This window comes from Pongo abelii, chromosome 3 (genome assembly GCF_028885655.2).
Source record: "Pongo abelii isolate AG06213 chromosome 3, NHGRI_mPonAbe1-v2.0_pri, whole genome shotgun sequence".
Taxonomy (NCBI): Eukaryota; Metazoa; Chordata; class Mammalia; order Primates; family Hominidae; genus Pongo; species Pongo abelii.
The window spans coordinates 8,367,859-8,392,221 of record NC_071988.2 but is presented as its reverse complement, the minus strand read 5'-3'; the positions used below and the strand labels follow the sequence as shown (position 1 = coordinate 8,392,221).

The following is a 24,363-nucleotide window of genomic DNA, read 5'->3' as shown; positions in this document are numbered from 1 at the left end:
TTCATGTTTGAAATACTGGGAAGGTGAATAAGAACATCTATGATTATCAGATAATGCAATTTTTTAATCCTATAGTTGAACTATATTTCCTCAAATAATGTACCTTCATTAAGACACATTTACACTTTCGAAAATGAGATTTCTCTTTTTATAAATTCTTTACATTTCCAAGAGAAAGGTAAAGCAAACAATCTAAGATCCTCCATTTAAAAATGAAGAAACTGAGTGTCAGAGGGACTTGCCAAGGCTGCCAATAAGCGAGATGAACACTGATTTCTTAAATAGCAACGCCAGTGGTAAGGTAACAGAGAGGCCTAGGCAGCAGGATGAACTGGCACCCAAAAGTCGCTGAGGCTCTCACCCTGATAACCCCCCATCTCCAAACACAGTCCAGTGAGATCCTGTGTCTTGGTTATGAGAACAACCTCACAGTTGATCACTGTCTCTGCTGAACCACTGCAGCCAACCCGCCATCAAGTCCTCCAGCTTCTACATCTTTAAGGGCTCCTAAATTCACCCGCTTTCGCTCACCACATCAGCCTCCCTCTTGGATTCCTCACTTGTGGCCCTGCCTTTGCAGTCTCTACCCTTTCTAATGCAACATCCACTCTCCCACACCACCCACTGAGCTTACCCAAGCCTTTGTACTAAGGAGGAAAAGCTGAGGCCTAACATATTTGTGCTATTTTATAATCAGGAGCTTCTGCATGTCATTCTTCAGCCTTGGATGGTGCTGCCCAATCCAACTGTGGGTAGAAAGGCTGACATCTTCTCTCTAATCCTTTCTATGCTAAACAGCTGTCTCACCATGAGTTTGGAGAAAAAACTACCACCAGTCATGTTACACTATGGTGTCATGCAGGAGACTAAAATTTGGTAAGCCTTAAGCACTTAAGATGCAAAAAAGAACAGATGCCTGAAATAACTACATGATATGCATGGGAAGCAGCAACTTACATACCCTTTCAAGGAGGTGGGGAGAGCCCCTTCATAAGGCCAGGACAAACTAGCCTGCATCTAAAGAAGACTTAAGTAGAGTGCCTAGACAATGTCAGGGTGGGCTTCCTCATGTTTTACGCGAAACAAACCCCACAAAGTCAGCGTTTCAACCAGAGCAGTTTGTGAGGATGATGACTCCGAATCTAGGCCCTGGATTGCCTGTACTGGCCCACGGTGGACACTGTCCAGGCTCCCCCTCCGGCTCCAGGGCCAGGCGAGGGGAAGACAAGATGACTCCCACACTCCCCAGTACAAGAAGGTCTCCTTGGTATGGGGTCAGGATAGCTCGACCTCCAATTTGCTCTCAGAGGCACAGGCTGAATTCCCAGGATTACTGGACAATATGCCAAGGAGGAGCACAGACTTCTGTTTTCTAAAATGCTTATAATGCACCATCAGGGCAGAAAAACCAGGGGGAGAAATGTTGTACTTAATCATCACTGACTGATCAGGCCCTGGAACTAGAACATGTTACTTTATTACAACATGTGATTAAAACCTAAAACAGCAATGAATTAACTAAACGTCTACTCACTCATTCAGTATCACTTATGTAACACTATGCACCAGAGTTTTATACTGTCCTACAAACATTAACTCATTTAATTCTCATTAATGACCTAATAAGATTGTCATTATTTTATACATGAGAAAACTGATTATCCCGATTTTACACAGGAGAAAACTGAGGCCCATAAAGGTTAAGTACTGTGCTCAATGTCCCTCAGCTAGTACATAGCAGAACTGGATTAAAACCCAGTTAATCGGTCTCCAGAATCTTTACACCTAATTACTGTCCATACTGCCTACCATGTTATCACTGCCTTAAATACAAATAAGATCTGCCAATAAAAAAAAGTGTTCACTGATCCTCAGGATCACCTTGTCCTATTTTCCTGAGATATATCAACTGTATTTAGAATAAAATTTGTCTTGTTCCTGCACAGGTAAACTAACATCAACTTTACCTTCCAAGACACAAGAATGTAAGGAGGTAATATGCCTCTGTCCAGAGAGAATGTATTCACAGATGCCTCCGTCTAAGGTCTACGGTCTGTCAAAGAAAGGGATGATTACCAATTCATGTAAGTGGACGATGTTGTGTTTTCCTACGTACTAAAAACAGTCACATAAGACTTTAATAACAATATTAATTAGGAAATCCAAACTTAGTCATCCTTTTCTAGATAAGGGGAATTCCTGTTCCACAGAAACTCAGTGCATACTGTTTCTCATAAAGAAAAACTTACAACTCATGTATGTATGTCTTCCCTAAAGTTGAAGGCTTTTTTTCTTTTTAGATTTTTTTTTCCCTGAAGGGAGGCACTCCCAGCAAAAAGAAGCAAGCAGATTTGCAGTGACTTTTCTTCGCAAAATAGTACTGGATAATAAGATCAATGATGATAATATATCCCCCAAAATAATATTACTGCCAATATATCAGAAAGGTGTCCCTATTAGACTTGCTACATCTTAAAACACTAAATTAGAACACAGTAGCACTGGTGGTTTTTGTTTGTTTTGTATCTTCAATCCTCAGCCCAATGACTGGCACATAATAGGTACTCCATTAATATTTACTGAATAAGTAAATAAAAGTAAGCACCTGTGTTTGGACTATCTATATCATTGGTCCAATCCAAAATCAAAGACTTCATAATCTCTCCAAGGAGAACAGTTTTGTGATACTAATTCACTGGTGTACAAACACTATTGTCAGAGCAAAACCATCAGCTAATACAAAATAGGCAGTCAGGACATTTAAGGAGCATAATAAAAAATAGATTACATTCATGTAAGCATAAATCAAATAGCAAAGCAGTTTAAGTTTTAAGAAAAAGATCTAGTTTTTTTATTTCTCTCTTTTTACGAGAGAGAAAGATGTGGACAACAAAAGAAACTAAACACTAAGAAGAATACAGAATTCCTTTCTCGGAAGGTCTTTATAATAAGTAAGACCTCACCTATTTCATAGAATTTAGGGTTATTTTTGCAAGAAGACAAAGTTCACCTAGATAGCATATACTAGCTCTAGAATTCCTTGGTTATGGCATATGAAACAAAATACGCAACTAAGCCAAACCAGAAAATGAAGAAGCTGAAAGTGCCACTTCTTAGGAGAGGAATAACAATTTGAGGCTATCATGAATTTACATAAGACAAACATTTCAAAAATTTATCCTAGTGCCTAACAAACTTTCCTTAAAAGATCTTTTCTTTCAAATTAAAAACAGTAGCTTTATTAATGCACAACCCATTTCAAATGTGAAACACAACTCTACACCATACCTTGTGGAATGGAAAGCCATAATTGTAATGTGGAATGAGACCAACTGAAATCAATACAAGAAATTTGAAGTAAGTGAATACTTTTTTTCCTGGGGGTAGTATAAAACGTATGAAATTACAGTAGTAGAAGTTATTAATTTGAAACTATAAAGTGGAATGGAGGACTTCAAAATATTCAAAGATTTTTCAAAGAATTCTGAAAGCAAAGAAAACCATACTGTGCTCTGGAAAAACTTACCTTTTAGAAAAACAGCATTTCATTTGCACAGCTGCTTGCCCACGTTGTACTGCAAAGAAACAGCAAAATGGATCCCACCAGCCTAGCACTGATTAAAGCTGCATTTTCGGATTCATAGGTATTCACTGACTGGCTTCTACACAAACATTCATTATTCAATAGCTAATCCAACTTAATCATTAAACCTGAACCAGGTGAGAACAGAACTGTCAAGTTACTTATACAACAGAACATTCTATCAAGGAGATTTATGAAAATTTCAACAATCACTGGGCAAAAAATCACTAGTAGCAGAATGTTATCTTCAAGTCACAGGAACTAACTAGTAGGCACTCCAAACTGCTTGCTAAATAAAAGAATAAAAGAATGTGCGTTCAGTTGGGGGAAAGGCTTTTCAAATCGACTTTTTTTTTTTTTTTTTCAAATAAAATGACTGCTGTTTAAAACAGTTATTTGTGGATTTGACCCAACTGCTCATGTTCCAAATGGGTCACTGTCCCTGACCACTGGGATCCTCACCATGGCGGCAGAGGTGAGGCAGCTGTGTGTGACTATCCCAGCACAGGCATCAGGGACTATGTGTCTATGATCCTATCTTCAATGGGATTTTTAGAGTTTTCTATCACTTGGTGTTACAAAAAAAATTAAGCTCTTCAATTCTTATTTTCTCCAACCTTATTTTCTGCTTATAGTGGAGAGTTTATGAGATATGCAAAATATAAGGAGGAAAATAAAATCAGTCCATAATAACACCACCTAGAAAGAAACTCTTTTATCACTGTAATATATTCTTTTCCATTTTATGCACATAACTTGACCCTGTGTATCCATGGGTTCCACACCCACATCCGTGGATTCAACCAACCATGGATGGAAAATATTTTTTTAAAAAGGATGTTGCACCTGTACTGAACATGTGCAGATTTTTTTCTTGTTACTATTCTCTAACCAAAACAGTATAACAACTATTTACGTAGTACATACATTGTATTGGGTTTTATAAGTAATCCAGAGAAATAAACAGGAGGATGTCTGTAGGTTATACACAAATACTGCACCTTTTTACCAGCGACCTGAGCATCCACAGAGTTTGGTATCCAGAGGGAGTCCTGAAACCAATCCCCTGAGGATACCAAGGGATGACCGTATAGCCCTCATATAAGTTAAACCATATTATATGTAATTTCTGTATTCTACTAACTTTACTCAACACCATGAGTACATGTAATTACAAATTCTTCTAAAAAATTACCTTTAATGGCTACATAACATTTCATTGTTTAAATTTACCATAATTTGGCCAGGCACGGTGGCTCACACCTGTAATCCCAGCACTTTGGGAAGCCGAGGTGGGTGGATCACCTGAGGTCAGCAGTTCAAGACCAGGCTGACCAACATGGTGAAACCCTGTCTCTACTAAAAAATACAAAAATTAGCCGGGCGTGGTGGTGGGCGCCTGTACCCTCAGCTACTCGGGAGGCTGAAGCAGGAGAATTGCTAGAACCCAGGAGACGGAGGTAGCAATGAGCCGAGATGGTGCCATTGCACTCCAGCTGGGGCCAACAACAGCAAGACTCCGGCTCAAAAAAAATAAAGTAAAATAAAAAATTTACCATAATTTAACAATTTCTCTGTTGTTGGACACCTAGTTTGTTTCTTCTAATTTTTCACAAGGACAAATTATGCTGTAATGAACATCTTTTTGCTAAACTATACCAGAGTATTTTTGTTCACTGAACCTGTGTCTGATTTTGTCATTCCTTAACAAAATGGCTTTAAAAAGGAGTTACAAAGTTAAAAGTTAGGAGCATTTCTAAAATATAGCCACATTTTTGCTACATGGTTTCTCATTCTGTTTGCCTCACAGCACCCCTCCCAGCCTCCTAGGCAGGCAGGCCACACTCAGGGACCATTGCTGCCACTTCTCTCTCACTGTCGGTCAGAATGACTGCATTTTAAAACAGTAAACAACATGATTATTCTAATGCAATTAAACCCAATTCTTTCACTCATTAGTGATTATTAGTATCGTCTGTATACGAGGGAAAACAAGACCTCAGTTCCCTCATCCGGAAAATGAGGGGAGTCACACTACATGACCTCTCAGGCTGTTTTGCGTTCTAACATTTTATGATTCTTATCTTTTGCTGTGGAGACACCAAGTGTTCAGGTTCACAGGACACTAACAGAAGAATAAAATGTAACCTATTTACTTAAAGCTGTTCAGCTGTTATTTAATCTTGCTTCTCTGGAAGCAGATCATGAACAATAACTCTGCAAATTGGAAATTCTTAAATATGAATGCCATACTGTTTTATAAAAAGAAAGATAACATTTACTTCTGGTATTTAAATACATAACCCAGTTTTTGATTCTCAATTCAGGCTCCATAAAACTAGATGCCACAGCTGGAAATTCTGATTCAAACTTGTAACTACACAGAAAACCAGATGCTATATTAAAGATAAGGTTTCCTGGAGAAGTATAGCATTTTAAAAGGCAACTGAAAATCTGTATTAGATTTTCTCAGAAAAACAGAAACCTCCAGGATACTCCTAAGCATTAAGAACCTGCACATTAACGGAAAGATGAAGCTGCCAATCTGCAGTTAATATGTCTAAACAGCATAGAACATACTCATTTGATATACACACAAAGACCTCTATTAGGTGTAATATACCTAAAAGTATCTGCCAGATACCTCGAAAGCACTATAGGCAAAAGGGAAACAAATGACAGCACTATTTTTTTAATGTGGTGAAAATTACATTAGTATAAAATGTACCAAAACCACCCAAACATTGTTTTAGTAAAGAATTTGAGTGGAACCTTATTACTTGAAAAACAGTAAAAATTAACTAAAACAATGTAATTGGGAAAACAGAGAAAAAGAATTTAGGGAAATGGGCAGTGTTACTAAGTCAGCAAGAAGGTAGGAGTCAATAAAAACTGTCCTTGTAAAAGAATATTTCTGTTCTTGAAAATTAACTTCATGGCATAAAAGACTACTGAAGGATAAAACTTTCCCTTTTATATCTTTTCAAATGAAACTGAAAAGGTTCACAGGTTTGGAGTCAAATTTTACATAAAAAGTTTTTCCCTGTATTCAATATCAGTGAAAAAAAAAATTTATTGAGTTCTTACTGGATGGCTTGAGTTGAGGAAACTGTGTTGAAGAAAAAAAAAAAAAATACACAGCTCTTTGCCCTGTTGTAGCTCTCAGCAGCAGTCCACACAACGGAGGGATGGGTATCCCTGGAAGTAGAGGCTGAATTGCTAAGGTGTGTGTGTGGCACATGTAATTTCAAGGGAACTGATGTCTAGGTCCCTAACCTTCATCTGTCTTCTTCCTACGCAGATCTGCATGAGAATCTGCCATGACACACACTTCATCGGCTCTACTTTCCCACATGCCCGATGCAATCTCCTTCTCCTACTTCAGAAAACAAACACAGAGTTCTCACCAAACCCACCCCCACTATGCTGCGCTGTCCGGGATATAAAAACCTCAAACAAAACAACGCTGAGAAATCCTGGGGAAGCTGAGAACGTGAGTGACTCTAATGACTGGACAACAGAGCCTCTCACAAGTCAAGGGCTCCCAATTTTTTTCCATCCAACAAAATTAATAGAGAATCTAACTGAATTGTCATCTGGCAGGTCACTAAAAAAAGTTAATGACAGTTTCGGCATGTAATTCAGAGGAAGTTCCAAGAACTGAGTGGGGTGGCAGTGCCCTAACAAAAGCTCCCTTCTTATCTCCTTGTTTATGTAAATGAGGGTTCTCAGCACTTAACGTCACTAAGAAATGAAAGTTAAGAATGAAATTGATATTAAACCTTGTCAGATTCTTTAAAAAAGTAATATTCATCTACTTGCACACAACATCAGTAGAAAAAACTAAACCTATGCATCACCTTGAGAGGCTCTTCTGATAAAATAGTGTATTTTTATTGTTGTTGTTTAATCCACGTACACCAGTAATAATTACAAAGGTAACTCAACACAGAACAACTCAACATACAACACTTAGAGACTTTCGGTCATCATTGGAAATTTTTTTAAAAATTAAATTTCAACTTGCATATCTATTTCTATTGCACAGAACTATGATAAAATGATCAATAAAAGATTTCTGGGTGACAGGGGCGACAAAATCTCAGAAATCACCACTAAAGAACTTATCCATGTAACCAAAAACAACCTGTTCCCCAAAAATTACTGAAATAAAAATTTAAAAAATATTTCCAAGCATAAACCGGGATAGGATATTATGTGGGGAAAGTGAAATGGAAATGTGAGTTCAAGGAGAAAAAGGTTGTAAAATTGATGACTGTAAAGTTTTTTTAAGAATGTTTTTTTCAACAAATGATGGTGGATATCAAATATGGTATTCAGATTCCATGAGATATATTTAAAAGAGTGATAAAAACTTCCACTTTAAAATGTCAAGTTTTATAGCACACTGAAAACTATATCCTTTGCAATTATTTAAATTTACGATAAAGAATTATAGATGTCAGATTAATAGACACATATGAGAGATTACTCAGTTTTTTTCAAAATTCTTTTAGGGGATACATGAATAAAAATGTGTAAAGGTCACTGACTTACACATCTGGTAGGGAGAAAAACACTAAACACGTATTTACAAATAAAATTCTATGAAGCAAAAACATAAGCATACCATGAGAGCTGTCCGAAACAGAGGAACAGCATATGTAAAGGCTGTGAGGTGGAGGAGAACATAAAATGTTCAAGGAATCAAGCTGGATCATGCCATGCTTTCTAATCTAGAGATTACTTTTTTTTTTTTCTAAAGAGATACCTGGAAGGGAGTGTTTTAATCAGGAAAATGATCTATTCAGATTTACTTCTTATGTATTTATTATCTCTCAGAAAAAAATCTGTAGCTTATCAGTAAAAACAGGGAATTCATTCATTCATTCATCCATCAAATATTAACTGAATATCTGTTTTGTGCCAGACTTTATTAGGCACTCAGGATGCAGGAGTACACAGACAATAAAGCTCTGATACCACTCAAAACTTAGCAAGAAGTGTTTACTTTCAGAGAAGGAAAAGTGAAGTTAAATGGGAGACTAAGAGAAAATATTTGCAAATTATACACATGACAAAGGACTTGTACAGAATGTATAAAGTACTCTCAAAGTCAAAACTAAGAAAAAAAAACTAAATTAAAAATGGGCAAAAGACTTGAACAGACACTTCACTAAAGAAGGCAAGGGGGCACATGAAAGATGCTTGGCCTCATTAGCTATTAGAGAAATGCTAATTAACAATGATGTATCACTACACACCTATTAAAATAGCTGAAATAAAAAATACTAACAATACCAAGTGTTGGTGAGAATGTGGAATAACTAGAATTCTCATACATTGTTGGTGGGAGCACAAAATTGTACAGCCACTTTAGAAAATAAGTAGCTGTTTAAAAAAAAAAAGTAGCCTTATTGAGCCCTAATTCACATAGCAAACAATTCATCCATTTAAATTGTGCAATTCCATGGTTTTTAGTATATTTGAAAGTTGTGCAATCATATTTCCCCAATCCGTTTTAGAACATTTTCATCACCCCCCAAATCCCATACCCATTAGTGGTCACTCCCCATTTCCCCCAACACCCCCAACGCTGGGCAACCGATTTACTTTCTGACTCTACGGATTTGCCTCTTCTGGACATTTCATATACAGTGGTTCCTCCACTTACAGTGGGGTTATGTCCCAATAAATCCATCATAAATTGAAAATATGGGAAGTCAAAAATGCATTTAATATACTTAACCTACTAAACATCGTAGCTTAGCCTTGCCTACCTTAAGTGTGCTCAGTACACTTATAGAAGTATTTACCTACAGTTGGACAAGATCATATCCAAAGAATGCTGGCAACACAGTACACTGCAAAGTATGGGTTGTTTACCCTCATAATTGCATGGCTGACTGAGAGCTGCTGTCGAGCATCAAGAGGGAGTGTCGTACCGCACATTGCTAGCCTGAGAAAAGATCAAAATCCAAAACTCAAAGTATGGGGATGGGCGCGGTGGTTCACGCCTGCAAACCCAGCACTCTGGGAGGCTGAGGCAGGCGGATCACTGGAGGCCAGGTGTTCGAGACCAGCCTGGCCAACATGGCGAAACCTCATCTCTGCTAAAAATAAAAAAATTTTAAAAAATCAGCCAGGCGTGGTGGTGCACATCTGTAATCCCAGCTACTCAGGAGGCTGAGGCATGACAATCGCTTGAACCTGGGAGGTGGAGGTTGCAGTGATCTGACATCAAGCACTGCACTCCAGCCTGGGTGACAGAGACTCTGTCTCAAAAAACAAAAACAAAAACAAAAAATCGAAGTATGGTTTCTACTGAATGCTTATCATTTTTGCAGCACTGTGAAAGTTGAAAAATCATGTCCTGAACCTTAGTAAGTCGGAGACCATGTGTAAATGGAATTATGCAATAAGTGGCCCTTTGTGCCTGTTTTTTTTTTAACTTAGCATATTTTCAAGGTTTATCCATATTGTAGCAGGTACCAGTACTTCATTTTTTATTGCCAAATAATATTCCATTGTATGGACATACATTTTATTTATCCATTCATCAGTTGATGAATACTCAGATTGTTTTCACTATTTGATTATTATGAATGATGCTGCTATGAACATTTGTGCACAGGCGGTTTCTTATACCATTAAACATACACTCACCAGATAACCTAGGAATCTTACCCCTGGGTATTTGCCCTAGAGAAATGAAAATGTATGCTCATGCAAAAATCTGTATACAAACATTTGTAGCAATTCTATTCATAATTGCCAAAAACTAGATACAACACAAATGTCCTTCAACAGGTGACAGATAATTGTAGTAACTTCATGTAATGGATACTACTTAGTAATAAAGAAGGAACTATTGATACACACACATCTAGAATCAACCTTAAAGGCATTATGCCGACTAAAAGAAGTCAGTTTCAAAGGGTATATGTGATCTCATTTATATGATGTTATTGAAAAGACAAAATTATAGCAATGGAGAACAGTTTGTGGGTTCAAGGGAGTGGGCGTGACTACAAAAGGACAGCATGGGAGTTTCTGAAGGGAGATGGAACTGTTCTGCATCCTAATTGTGAAATGGTTATACGAAACACACACACACACAGGGAGAGTGTACAAGACCCCCAGTGGATGCCTGAAACCAAGGATAGCATTGAACTCTATAGATACTATGTTTTTTCTACACATACATACCTATGATAAAGTTTAATTTACAAATTAGGTAGAGTTAGAGAATAAACACAATAATAATAAAATAGAAGAATTCTCACAAGTTATGTGAATGTGGTCTCTTTCTCTCCAAGTATCTTATTGTACTGCACTCACCTTTCTTTTTGTGATGAAGTGAGAGGATAAAATTCGAACGACAGTTGACCATGAATAACTGAAACTGTGAAAAATTAAACTGTGGATAAGGTGGGGGATGGGACTATTGTACATAAATGCTAAAATTCAGAGAACTGTATTAGCAAAAAGGTCAAGCTTACTGTATGTTAATCTACAAATAACACTTAAATTTTTAAAAAGCAGCTCTTCCTAAGCCGGTGCTCAGCAAGGAGAAGGCCATGTTCAGTTGGAGCGCCAAGATCATGAAGCCCAATGGCGAGAAGCCAGATGAGTTCCAAAGAATGCTAGCAACACAGTACAAGATGGTATGACACTCCCTCTTGATGCTCGGCAGCAGCTCTCAGTCAGCCATGCAATTATGAGGGTAAACAACCCATACTTTACAGTGTACTGTAAAGAGTCCGGCATCTCCCAGGCTCTTCTGGAGCTGGAAATGAACTTGGACCTCAAGGCTCAGCTCACGGAGCTGAATATTATAGCAGCTAAGGAAACTGAAGTTGGTGGTGGTCAGAAAGCTATCATAATCTTTGTTCCCGTTCCTCCACTGAAATCTTTCCAGAAAATCCAAGTCCGGCTAGTATGCGAACTGGAGAAAAAGTTCAGTGGAAAGCATATTGTCTTTATCGCTCAGAGGAGAATTCTGCCTAAGCCAATTCGAAAAAGCCGCACAAAAAATAAGCAAAAGCGTCCCAGGAGTGCACTCTGACAGCCGTGCACGACGCAAGCCTTGAGGACTTGATCTTCCCAAGCGAAATTGTGGGCAAGAGAATTCACGTGAAACTGGATGGCAGCTGGCTCATAAAGGTTCGTTTGGACAAAGCCCAGCAGAACAACATGGAACACAGGCTGAAACTTTTTCTGGTGTCTCTAAGAAGCTCACGGGCAATGATGTTAATTTTGAATTCCCAGAATTTCAATTGTAAACAAAAATGACTAAATAAAATATATTCACAGTAAAAAAAAAAAAAAAAAAAAAGTTAAAAAGCGGCAGCTAGCTAGAAAAATATACGCGTCTCCTAGTCCCTTATGTTCTAGCCTAGAAAGGAAGCATTCCGTATTTACTGCATGCTTACCACTGATCGGTCACCATGCCACAGAGGCGACCTCAGAACAAATGACCTTGCCTATCCTAACACAAAAGTGAAAGGTATTCTGAGTCCAATTATAGGATGTTTTTAACTTCAACACCAGCTGGCCTTCCATCACTGCTCAGGAGAATTATTAATCACTATTAAATAAAATGGATCATGGCTGACACTCCCCCTAGTGCACAGGACACTGAAGTGCCCATGTGAAAAGCACTTGCTTTTAGGACTTCAACTTAGGGCTCATATCTGAAACCACTGTTATTTTGTTTTTGTTTTTTGTCTGTTCATGGTGTCTTAAGTACGTCATATGTGGACCTCACCATATCCCCCGTTTTTGCTTCTCTAGAATACAACAACCTATCTCTTTGAACTGTCCCTTCTTGCCTCCCATTTATGGCACATATCCTATATCTCACTTGAGAGGATCCCAAAAATCTGGTGAAAATCTTGTTTTTTTGTGTGTTGCACAAAGATTATATATAAAATATACATAAGAAGTTTGTTACTTGGAGACCAGGAGTGCCAGATTCTAAAATGTCAGGATTATTTTGAAGTTAACAAGAAGGAGCTGCTGTGTAACAATAAACAATTTTTTTCTTCAACATTTATTTTAAGTTCTGGGGTACATGTGCAGGATGTGCAGGTTTGTTACATAGGTAAACGTGTGCCATGGTGGTTTGCTGCAGAGATCATCCCATCACCTAGGTGTTAAGCCCAGCATCCATTAACTATTCTTCCTGATGCTCTGCCTCCCTCCAGTCCCCACTTCGACAGTCCCCAGTGAGTGTTGCTCCCCCACCATGTGTCCATGTGTTCTCATCATTCAGCTCCCACTTATAAGTGAGAACAGGCAGTGTTATAATGTTTTCTGTTCTTGTGTCAGTTTGCTGAGAATAATGGCTTCCAACTCCATCCATGTCCATGCAAAGGACATGATCGTGTTCCTTTTTATGGCTGCACAGTATTCCATGGTGTATATGTACCGCATTTTCTCTATCCAGTCTATCACTAATGGGCGTTTAGGTGATTCCATGTCTTTGCTATTGTGAATAGTGCTGCAATGAATGTATGCATGCATGTATCTTTATAACAGAATGATTTATATTTCTTTGGTTAGATACTCACTAATGGGATTGCTAGGTCAAATGGTATTTCTGCCTCTAGTTATTTGAGGAATTGCCACTGTCTTCCACAATGGTTGAACTAATTTACACTCCCATCAACAGTGTAAAAGCATTCCTTTTTCTCTGCAACCTCACCAACATCTGTTGTTTTTTGGCTTTTTAGTAATCGCCATTCTAACTGGCATGAGATGGTATCTCATTGTGGTTTTGATTTGCATTTCTCTAATGATCAGTGATGCTGAGCTTTTTTTCATATGTTTGCTGGCTGCATGTATATCTTCTTTTGAGAAGTGTCTGTTCATGTCCTTTGCCCACTTTTTTAAGGGTTTTTTTTTTTCTTGTAAATTTGTTTAAGTTCCTTGTGGACTCTGGATATTAGACCCTTGTCAGGTGGATAGATTACGAAAATTTTCACCCATTCTGTAGGCTGTCTTGTAACAAAAATTTAACTTGGAGTCGAAAGACCCTAATTTAAATGATCATGGGTTTTGGTTACAATCCAGCCATATTTTAGACAAATAATAAACAATAAGTATAATCAATATGTTAAAATCAATAATAAGTGTGTTAACAAAGTATGGTAAGTGGTGAAAGTGTTAACGGGACAAAAAGCAAAAGTAATGCAAGGTAAGGGAAATCTAGGAAGAGTGTAGGGAACAAAGTGAATTCTAATTTTCAACAGGGTAGTCAGGATGAACTTACTGAAAAGATGACATATAAGAAAATGTTTGAAGGAGAAGTAAAAGTTATGCAGGCAGGTATCTCCAGGCAAATACTTGGGGAAAATCATTCCAAGTAGAGGAAACAATAAGTACAAAGGCCCTAAGACAGGTGTGTATCAAGCTTGTGTGATGAACAGCAAGGAGACTGAGTGTCTATTAGATACTCAGGTAACAGAAATAATGTCAAGTAGGTAGACATCTATAGATGTTTCTAAGTGTAGGGTTTCAAAGAGGTCTGACCTGGAAATATAAATCTGGGAGTTTCTGGACTACAGAGAATATTTAGAGCTAGGGGGCTGCAGGAAATCACCACGCATCGTTTTATGAGCACTTTATAATGGGTGCCTACTATGTGTCAACTGTGTGCCAAGGAGAGAGACACAAAGAGAAACTCAGCTTCACAAAATACTCTGCTAGTTTAATTTTAGTTTAAGCAAAGCAATGGAGGAAGGCAGAGGAAGAGAAACACAGATCATCCCCAGTCATCGTTTTTAAAAAAAAAATAGTCAAAGAAAGTTAAGAAAAAAAGATTGTGTGTAAAATACAAGTAATCTTAAATCTGGGTCTTAATCTAGGTGATTAACTGCAGGTACCTGCTACATGTCTCAGATCCTCCTTGTCAAGTTATTCACTAACATTCTTTTCATCAATCTGTCCATCAAGAAATCCATGACATGCGATTATTAAAAAGTCAGGGAACAGCAGATGCTGGAGAGGCTGTGGAGAAATAGGAACGTTTTTACACTGTTGGTGGGAGTGTAAATTCGTTCGACCATTGTGGAATACAGTGTGGAGATTCCTCAAGGATCTAGAACCAGAAATACCATTCGACCCAGCAATCCCATTACTGGGTGTATACCCAAAGGATTATAAATCATTCTACTATAAAGACACATGCACACATATGTTTTTTGCAGCACTATTTACAATGGCAAAGACATGGAACAAACCCAAAGGCCCATCAATGATAGACTGGATAAAGCAAATGTGGCACATATACACCGTGGAATACTATGCAGCCATAAAAAAGAATGAGATCATGTCCTTTGCAGGGACATAGATGAAGCTGGAAGCCATCATTCTCAGCAAACTAACACAGGAACAGAAAACCAAACACCACATGTTCTTACTCATAAGTGGGAGTTGAACGAGGAGAACACATGGACACAGGGGAGGGGAACAACACACACTGGAGCCTGTTGTGGGGTGGAAGACAAGGGGGAGGGAGAGCATTAGGACAAATGCCTAATGCATGCAGGGCTTAAAACCCGTATGATGGGTTGACAGGTGCAGCAAACCACCATGGCACATGTATACCTACGTAACAAACCTGCACATTCTGCACATGTATCCTAGAACTTAAAGTAAAATTTAAAACATTTAAAAAAAGAAATCCATGCCATGGCTTGAATGTAGGTTGGAAGACGAATCAAAGGTACAATGCATTCTGACAGTTTCAAAGAGGAATGTAGCTTGTCCAGCCTATGCTGATGCGGACTCTCACAGTTCCTCGTGCCAGCAATGCTTTATCAAGGACTTCATATGACAGCTATGTTGTGTTCTATGAAACTGAACACTTGATTTTTATCATAATCATTCCTAAAAATAGTGATTTCATTTCTAATACATGAGTTGAATATTAATCCTAAAATAAATCTTAGGGAGGACAGCATAATTTTGATGCAATCCTAGTAGCAATTTCTTTGCTTCAATAGTTTGGAATATGTATTGTTTAGGTACCCAAGGCAGCCTAGAAGTAGCTATTTGAATCTATATGGTAGGGGAATCAATAGTCCTTCTAAACCTGGGTGATGGGGTATTTGTATACTAGGGCAGCTACAAACTGAAAAATCTTAAATATGGGACTGAAAATATGTACAATAACCAAACAACACTCATGATTAGAGTGTGTGTGTGTGTTTGTGTGTGTGTGTATGCCCCTAGGTTAAGGTCCTCTTAAGCATAAACTAATTCTAGCTAGCTTTCCAAAACGGAAGGAGAGATTTGAAAAATACTAAGGTAATATATGAAGGATGGGTTAAAGTTCAGGTTTTATCAACCTAAGCCCTATTGACATTTTGGGCTGGATAATACTTTGTCTGGGGGCGGAGGTGGGGGTGTTTGTGGGAGAGCTGTACATTGTAGAATGTTTAGCAGCATCCCTGGCCTCTTTCTGCTAGATGCCAGTAGTAGCCCCCTAGCTGTAATAACCAAAAATGTCTCCAGATATTGGCAAATATCCCCTAGAAGCAAAATTGCAAGAGCCACTGGTTTAAATGATCAAAAGATGGGAAGGGCAAGGATACAGCTAGCCTCTGAAACAACTAAACCAGATATTTAAAACTCCTCTAGAACTCTCTTAACTCCTACTTGTTTTGTCTGCATTTTAACCTTAATTTTCTCACTGCAGCTCAGCAATGAAAACTGGCCACCAACAGCTCCTGAGCTTTGTTTGCTGAAATCCAGGCCTCTGGACTAAGAATAATTCTTTTTCCTAATTCCAATTAAAAAAAAAAATCTTAGGAAAGGATTGATTCGCCTGATTTGAGTCTGGTTGCTACCCCTGGTCCATGACCTAGAGAGTAGAAGATACTATGGAAACACAGCAGCTTGTACTGAAACCACTTGATTGAAGCCAGAGTGGGGATCAGTTCCCAGGAAGAAGGAAGGCACTATTGTTGACAGAAGGGTGGTTTCAGGACCAAGAATAGGTATGTGCCACAATCATCTACTGCTGATTAACAAGCACACCATAGAGCAAACAGCCAGGACATTACCAGTCCTGTATAATACTGAACTAGATTTGCTTTTCTGCATTTGAGGCACGTTTGTGAGTTAGGTACTCTGGGAAGCGTGAGTTGGTAAGTAGGTAAGCAGAATACACAATATCTAAGCTTGAAGGCTTTTTCACCAACGTATCTTACAGTGACTTCCTGGATGACACATTTAAGTAATCCACAGATGAAAACTGGGAATGTTGTTACTAAATATTGCTCAAAGTTAGACATGGCAAAAAGCTGGCAGTTGGTATGCTTTGTGGGCTATTAATAAAATATACTTTTAACATGTGACTCTGCCTCAGTCAACAGGAGACCATAATTGACCAACCATTGCTCAGTTTGTGGGCTGACAGAAAACCAAATGTTTGCCTTGAAACTCCAACTGGGTTCAAGAATAAAATCCAAGAATATAATAATAATATACATATCAAACGGACACAAGGGCATTCAATTTAGAATTTAAAGAAGGAGGCAGTCTAAGCTGAAAAATTTTAAGACTTCCCAGAGAATGAGAGGAGACAGACACAGGAAATCCTTCCCTGGTTGTCTCTTTAGGAAACCTCAGAAATTCGGTTCTATGTTAAGTAAAGAAGTACCTGTACTTTGAGAGTGGAGATTCTGATGGGGGGGGGGGGGGGCGGGAACTCTCATCTGGCCTGGATCTCAAATCTCAGCTTTGCCTCAGGCAAGCCAGAGCTCATGGGGTTTCCCATTTATCTGGGATCTTCCAGTAGAAGTACACTCAAGTGCCTGATTACAGCTTTATCCCAGAAGCAGCACCACTTTATCCAGCCAGGAGCCAATCATAATCAAAGGATAGAGAAAAAGGTTTGAAGGAAAGGAAAGTGTAGGGGATTTCAACCAACAGAGTCACAGACTGCTTCGTGTAAGTCATCTAATGGTCATGGCCCTCACTGCTGTTCTTGGATCTTATGGTTGCTTTTAGAGGCCACATTCCCCAGTGAGCAACATACTCAAATAGACACTACTATTTTCAAAAGTAGATTATTTAAATGTGATACACTGAAAATCTCTAAGATCAAGTTAGTAAAAATCACACTGCTACATCTTAAACAGATACCCGACAAAACAGCATGGCCAGTGAAATCTTTAATGCTGTGTAAAAAGTACCCCAGCACTCAATCTTGACAGCAAAGCCAGAGGTCTGGGATATCTCCTTGCTACTGCAGTAATGAATGGCCAGTTGACTGTGATTAGACAATCATAAACTTCTATTTTTTTCTTATAAAGACTGCTAAATGATGTGATTTCTTCCCCTTTTAAGCTGAGGGCAGGGGTGTGATAGAGACACTGAAGTCCTTAGTGGGGGTAAGGACATGCAATTACGTTAAGAGTCAATACTGGAGAAAGAACTGTTGAGAGGGCACCTTCCATTGCAGGAGAGAATCCAGCCTAAAGGAGACATGACATCAACCACACACTTCAAAATCCACATGGCCAGGACTTGTATATCATGGCTTCACTGTATCAAGCGGCACCTTGAAAGTAGTAAGTATTCAATACTATTTACTGACTATTTCTGCAAGGCTTCTCCATGAATCATGAAGAAAAAGATATATGTAGATATATGAATCAGAAAAATGTTTCTCAGTCTTCTCACTGCAGATGGAGAAAGCAGTTCCATAAAAATTGCCGTAAGTAAAGCTATCAACTTGTTAAGCACAGCAACAGACAGTGCAGCTTCAATGGAAAATGGAGACTTCATGAATAAAATTCATTCTATCATTGGTCTCATTAAAAACATTTAAAATGAGAAATTTTAAAAAGTTCTATTTTTCAGTTATTTGGTTATGGCAAAAAAGAGAGTTATATGTTATTTAGATGTGATTTCTACTAACTTTTAAAAATTCTTCACTCCTACCTTTCAATACTAAGATTCCGAATAGATGATCCACTCTGTCCTCATTTGGTCAACAACGAGCAAGTGCCTGTCACAAGCCAGGCACTGTGTTTTAAGCAGTAATACAACGGGATAGGATAACATCCATCTAGTCTTTGATCCAAAGAAGCTTACAATCCAGTGGAAGTGGCATAAACAGGTTAATCAGTGAATATAAAATCCAAACCACCAAAGGAGGTACCCATACATTAGGTAATGAAAGTAGGAACTAGGAGGGGACTCTGGTCTGTGGGAAAAAAAAAAAAAAAAGACTAGAGAACGTTTTCTTTGGATCAGATAAAGGGATATATGAGAGAGGATCCAAAGGGTCTCTCAAGTTCCTAGTTAGGAAGACTAATCTTTTGCCTTCTCTATGAAGATCCTAAGAAGCATACAATGGAGGCTAATTATAACAATAGTTCCATAAACTATGGGGACAGGAAGGAGGGAAGGAAATCATATTATCCAAGTTTCACAAGTAAATGTCTCATGAAAACATTCAACATAAGGTACTTGTAATCCTCTTTAAGTTTCACTTTCTCCATATAATTCTCAGAAAGTACATTCATGCAACCAAATAAAACTGCTTCTCTCCCCAATGACAAAGTCCTTAAAAGTTCCAAAGGATAGTGAGACCTAAATGAATAAAACTTTCAAAAATAATAATATAATATAGTAGGAATGGTTGCAAAATTTCTAGAAAAATTCATGGTCTAATATGCAATGATTACGTCTAATAAATACCTCAAAACATTTGTTTCCAGTGCTAATTGTAATGTGAATAACTGTGAATACTAAATAATGGAAAAAAAGAGCTTTGACTACCACGTAAGCAGTTCTAAAAATTGTGGTCATCTTTTGTTTGCTTTGTGTTTTAAGAAAAACTTGAATAGCCAAGGTTCCTGGATAAAATTTAAATACTTTGAACTGACTGTGGTGGTTCATGGTAATTAATTCTCACTTAAAGATTCGTCAGATCATAAATTGGCTTTATTAAGAGACATGATTTGAAATGGACTTTGAATACTATACACTGTATCTTATACTGGATACCAGTCTGATTAGTAAATGCAATAAAAATGTGTACCTAGAAAAAACTATAAGACATTTGACAAAAGAGAGACAGACGTGAGCAGTCTACACATATTTTTGGAGACATTAAGTGTACAACCCAACTGGAAATTACCTATAGTTTTCTAAATTTAAGAGGAAAATAAATTATTTTTTCCTAGCACATAAAAAAGAGTTATAGTCAGCAGTAACATTTTAAAGGCTACTTAAAAAAATACTACTCACTGGTAAAATCCCCTCCCCCACCCTATGCAGTCTTTTCTGCAGTGCAAATTATTGATTTGCAGACAAGAGTAAGTATTCCGAAAACAGCATCTGATTACAGCATAAGCTATAGCTGATACAAAAGCTTTTGTGATGAGAAAAGGCAGTATCTCAAATCTAAGAAGGTAAAACACCAAGTAGCAAAAATGAATCCTTTAAGAACTATCAAACCAAGCAAAAAATAAAATTAGATATAAATTCAAGTTTTAGACTGTGGTCAATTGAGGTCTAGACAAAACCCTATGTTTGTTCACTGCCTAGTCTCCAGTCTGCTCCAAGTTTGAAAAGGTAATTGAACACAGTCTATAATTACTGGATTAGACACAGATGGGCTCTGTACATTTCAGGGGGAAAAAAGCACTGTTTTGATTCATTTTATGATTGCCTGTAAGGTCAGACTTTTCAAAATGTACTTTCATCTGTTAAATGGTTTCTCAAATTCCCTGGGGTATATCTTCAATAACTGTGATGTTTTAAGCAATTTGGGCCTATCAGATCCAGTCTTTGAATATAACTAGCTGCCCATTTTCTAGTATTATAAATGTGCATGTAGGTTAATTGCTACATCTCGTACATATTTTCTGAAGTTGCAGTTTTGGAGGAAAAAATTGAAAAATTATGCCTCTTTTCTGACAGGAATTGGCCATATTGATGATTTTCACATAAGAAAAAAATCTTTAGCGTATATACAAAGTCCATGAAAAATATTTTCTAACTGACTCAAGTGAAAAACAGAAACAAAGAAACACCAACATTCTGCATTAAGTTGTAAGCAAAGTAATCTTAGATACTTGCAACTTAATAATTTATAGAACAATACATTCTTGACTAATGTGCTATGCATTTTTATTTAATAACTATAAATAAATAGGAAATATTTTGTCTGTGCTAACATTAAAACTATTTTCCAATCTAAGAAAAAGAGAAAAACTCTAAACATAACATTTTGTATCACTTGCAGTAACAATGATGTTGTTATATAGCAACAAATTATAAATTGTTATATAGTGAAAAATAGTATCTAACTTGGAGAATTCAGTATTTGGTCCCTTCAGTGTAGTACCTACCTTATTTCCAAACATCCCATATTAAAACAATTTATGCGATAGTGCTATACACAAAATTTGTATGAACATTTGTGGCATACTCAGTAGCATCGGTTACAATGCCACAGAGTCTTCTTTGCTTAGTATACTTTATCACAGAAAGCTGGTTCTCAGGCTTTAGATTTGGTCACAGGAGCTCCCGACTGTATCAAACAATCCTTTGGAAAACAGCTATAGAATTCCCAGGGCTGTTCTGAACCAGCGGTATTGGGGCTCGTCAGTACATTCTTCCCCTTATTCCCACCCACATCATGACATTAGGTGCTTCTGTTTTTTCAAAATCTCCTTTCCAATTATAGCTTCATTTTCTATTCCCAAAATTTACTTCAGTTAGCTACTGTGATACTAAATAGAAACACCCCAACATCAGAAAAATAAAAATAGGAAGACAGTGTAGAATAAAGAATAATCCCAAAAAGTTTGTATATTTTAGGAAGTTGGTTTCTTGTTGGTGTTGTGTTTTCACACATAAGGAAAAGGGGAATTTATAGTCACATAATTAAAACCTAAGTTGACATTCTTCATAAAGTCACACATGTATGTAGAAAGCTTTATAATTAAAACAAAAAGATTTACAACCATGTTCAAGAAAATCTAGCAATTTTACTAACACTCTTTACAAAATGCATAAACGTAATTTACTTATAACCTCTTCTTGTCATAAAACCAAGGAGTTTCTAAACCACACAGATAATCTTGTGTTTTTAAAAACCACTAATTTCAAAAGAAGATAATATTTTACAGAGACAAATGTTCATATCACTACCTGCATGAATACAGCAATCATCATTCCCTTTGTAAGTGGTTTTTTTTCTTTTTTTTGAGATGGAGTCTCGTTCTGTTGTCCAGGCTGGAGTGCAGGCATGGTCTTGGCTCACTGCAACCTCCACCTCCCGGGTTCAAGCGATTCTCCTGCCTCAGCCTCCTGAGGAGCTGGGATTACAGGCGCCTGCCACCACGCCTGGCTAATTTTCGTATTTTTAGTAGACACGAGGTTTCACCATGTTGGCCAGGCTGGTCTCGAACTCATGACCTTGTGATCCACCTGCCCTGGCCTCCCAAAGTGCTAGGATTACAGGCGTGAGCCACCACACCCGGCCTATACGTGTTCTTATAAAATGTTGCAAATATAATGACCTCGCATGTGCTAAGGAAGTGCCTTTAAAACTTAAATCTATTATAAATGTGTTATATCTTTATGCAAAATGAACAACTGCCCCAATTTATATTTCATATATATATGGATTTTCTTATAACGGTTTGTTAAATGTAAGATATACCTGTATTAAGTGACTAAAAGCACAGAGAACCATGTAAATGCTGTAGAAAATTATTAACAATTTTCGTCCTTACTCTCCTGAGATCTCATGCACAAAGCCAAGATAATATCAGAATAAGGCATTTGTATAGAAAACTATGACAGAACTTTGGCCTTGTTATTGTGCTGTTTAATTCTTTCTTCTAAAGGGTGTATACAAACTGAGTGCAACAAGCCAATCTAAATGGTAAAACTCCCAAGGGAGGAAAGTTTCTCTAAGTAAATCTATTCGTGAATTTAAATGTGAGTTTCACAGGACTGGTTACCAAAAATTGTGCCTTAATGTAGATTATAAACACATCACTACTTAAGAAAACATAAGGGTTTAAAAAAAAGATATACAAGCTATAAATTAATTCCTTCCTTCCTCTCTCTTTTCCTTTCTTCCTTAATTTCTTTAATTTCATTTCCAAAGTCACAGAAAACATATCTTAAAAGATTATAAAATAATGAATTTGATATTATCTGCATCAATACCCAGTTCTAGCCCAGCTCTAGCTCACAACGGTTTACTTATACACACGTGCACTTTATTTTATGACATTAGCGCTCTAAATAAATTGGGAGCTTAAAATCATAAAACTGACTATAGGAAACAAAAGAAAGCCTGGAAAGATTTCTTCTTAGCCTTTCTCAAAAAAGGTCTTTCCCTTTTTAAACAATTTACATGATGTTTTATGGTCCTTTTAGAAGAGAATTATAGTAAATGGCACTCCAAGTGGGTTGTGTGAACCCACAAACCACTCCTCATAAAAACTGCTATAATTTTCTAGGACAGAGACAATAAAATATCATACATAAGCCAATGCAAAATCACGGTGTGACCACAGTAACAAACACATTATTTTCTTGAAAATTAAGCATGATAAAGCTGACAAAAAGATGACAAAGAGAAAAATCTTGACAGTTTACTCAATATACTTAACACACAAGCATTTACAGAATTTTCCACCATTCCCTAAGTGACTTGAAATACAGGTGCTAATCTAGGACTGAAGTTTTTACATGTAGTTCATCTATTTTTAATAAGAGATTAAGAAAATTATTAACTTCATCTGTAGCTCAAGGAACACTTTAAATAACCTAAACAATCTATCTAAAGCTACTAACATTTTTGTTTCTAGTCAAATGTTAAGCTTTATGGAAAGTCCTAATGAAATTTTCAGGAGATGCATTTCCCATTTCAGACCACTAGGGAACAATAGGTGCCTTCCATTCCCGAGTCAGTTACTGAACAGTTAATAGAATTAACATGCTGCAAAAATAAGCATGTATTACCTTCTCCCTAATAGAACCAAATCATTAGCTGTAAAATAGCTGAGAAGAACTGAACACTATACAGGCAAAAAAGGGAAGGCTCAAATGAGATTTTAAAAGGATGACTAGTTCAAATGGCGTAGCTGTTGAATCATCATCTACTCTGGAAAACTTTCTACTTTCCCTTTCCCCATGGTAGAATTATTGAACAAGAAAATTGAAATACTAAAACCATGCTTTTCTAACTTAAAAGTGGATGAAACTGCAACACCACACTGATACAGAAAAATAAAGCCTGCCTAATACAATTCCCTGTAGCTGATCGCAGCAGCTTATTGCTAAGTCAGGCATGATACTGAAATTAGGATTGGTGAGCCAAGCCAAAATATCTATAAAAGAATATCATTTATCTTATGATGCAGTAATAACAGTAAAACAAAACAGCATTTTCTACTTAAACCTGTTCATAATTACAAATTCCAGTTACAACGAATGATTTGAAATATTTGCAACATTCCTTCACAGTAAAACATTGGAAGAGAATTGAAGTGAAATAAACATGAAGCCCAGAAACAAGCTAACTAGTACAAACCTTAACAGATACATTTTATTGCTTTTCAGACTCTTACATTAAAATGGTTGCTTGTAACAAATTATGCTGAAATTAAATAGTATTTTTGCATATAGCTCAAAGATCCCAACTCTTTCCCAATAGAGCGCTGTTAAGGAGTATCTCAAATTCCAGGAGAATATGGCAGTGATTCGATTAAATCTGTTAAGACATTGTA

General features: G+C 37.2%; 1 protein-coding gene and 1 pseudogene across 3 annotated transcripts in view; one reads left to right on the top strand and one right to left on the bottom strand.

Annotated features, from left to right (window-relative positions):
- STX18 (syntaxin 18) overlaps nt 1-24,363 on the bottom strand; it is a 123,056-nt gene that overhangs the window by 76,986 nt on the left and 21,707 nt on the right.
- LOC100937615 (small ribosomal subunit protein eS7-like) lies at nt 11,164-11,873 on the top strand (annotated as a pseudogene).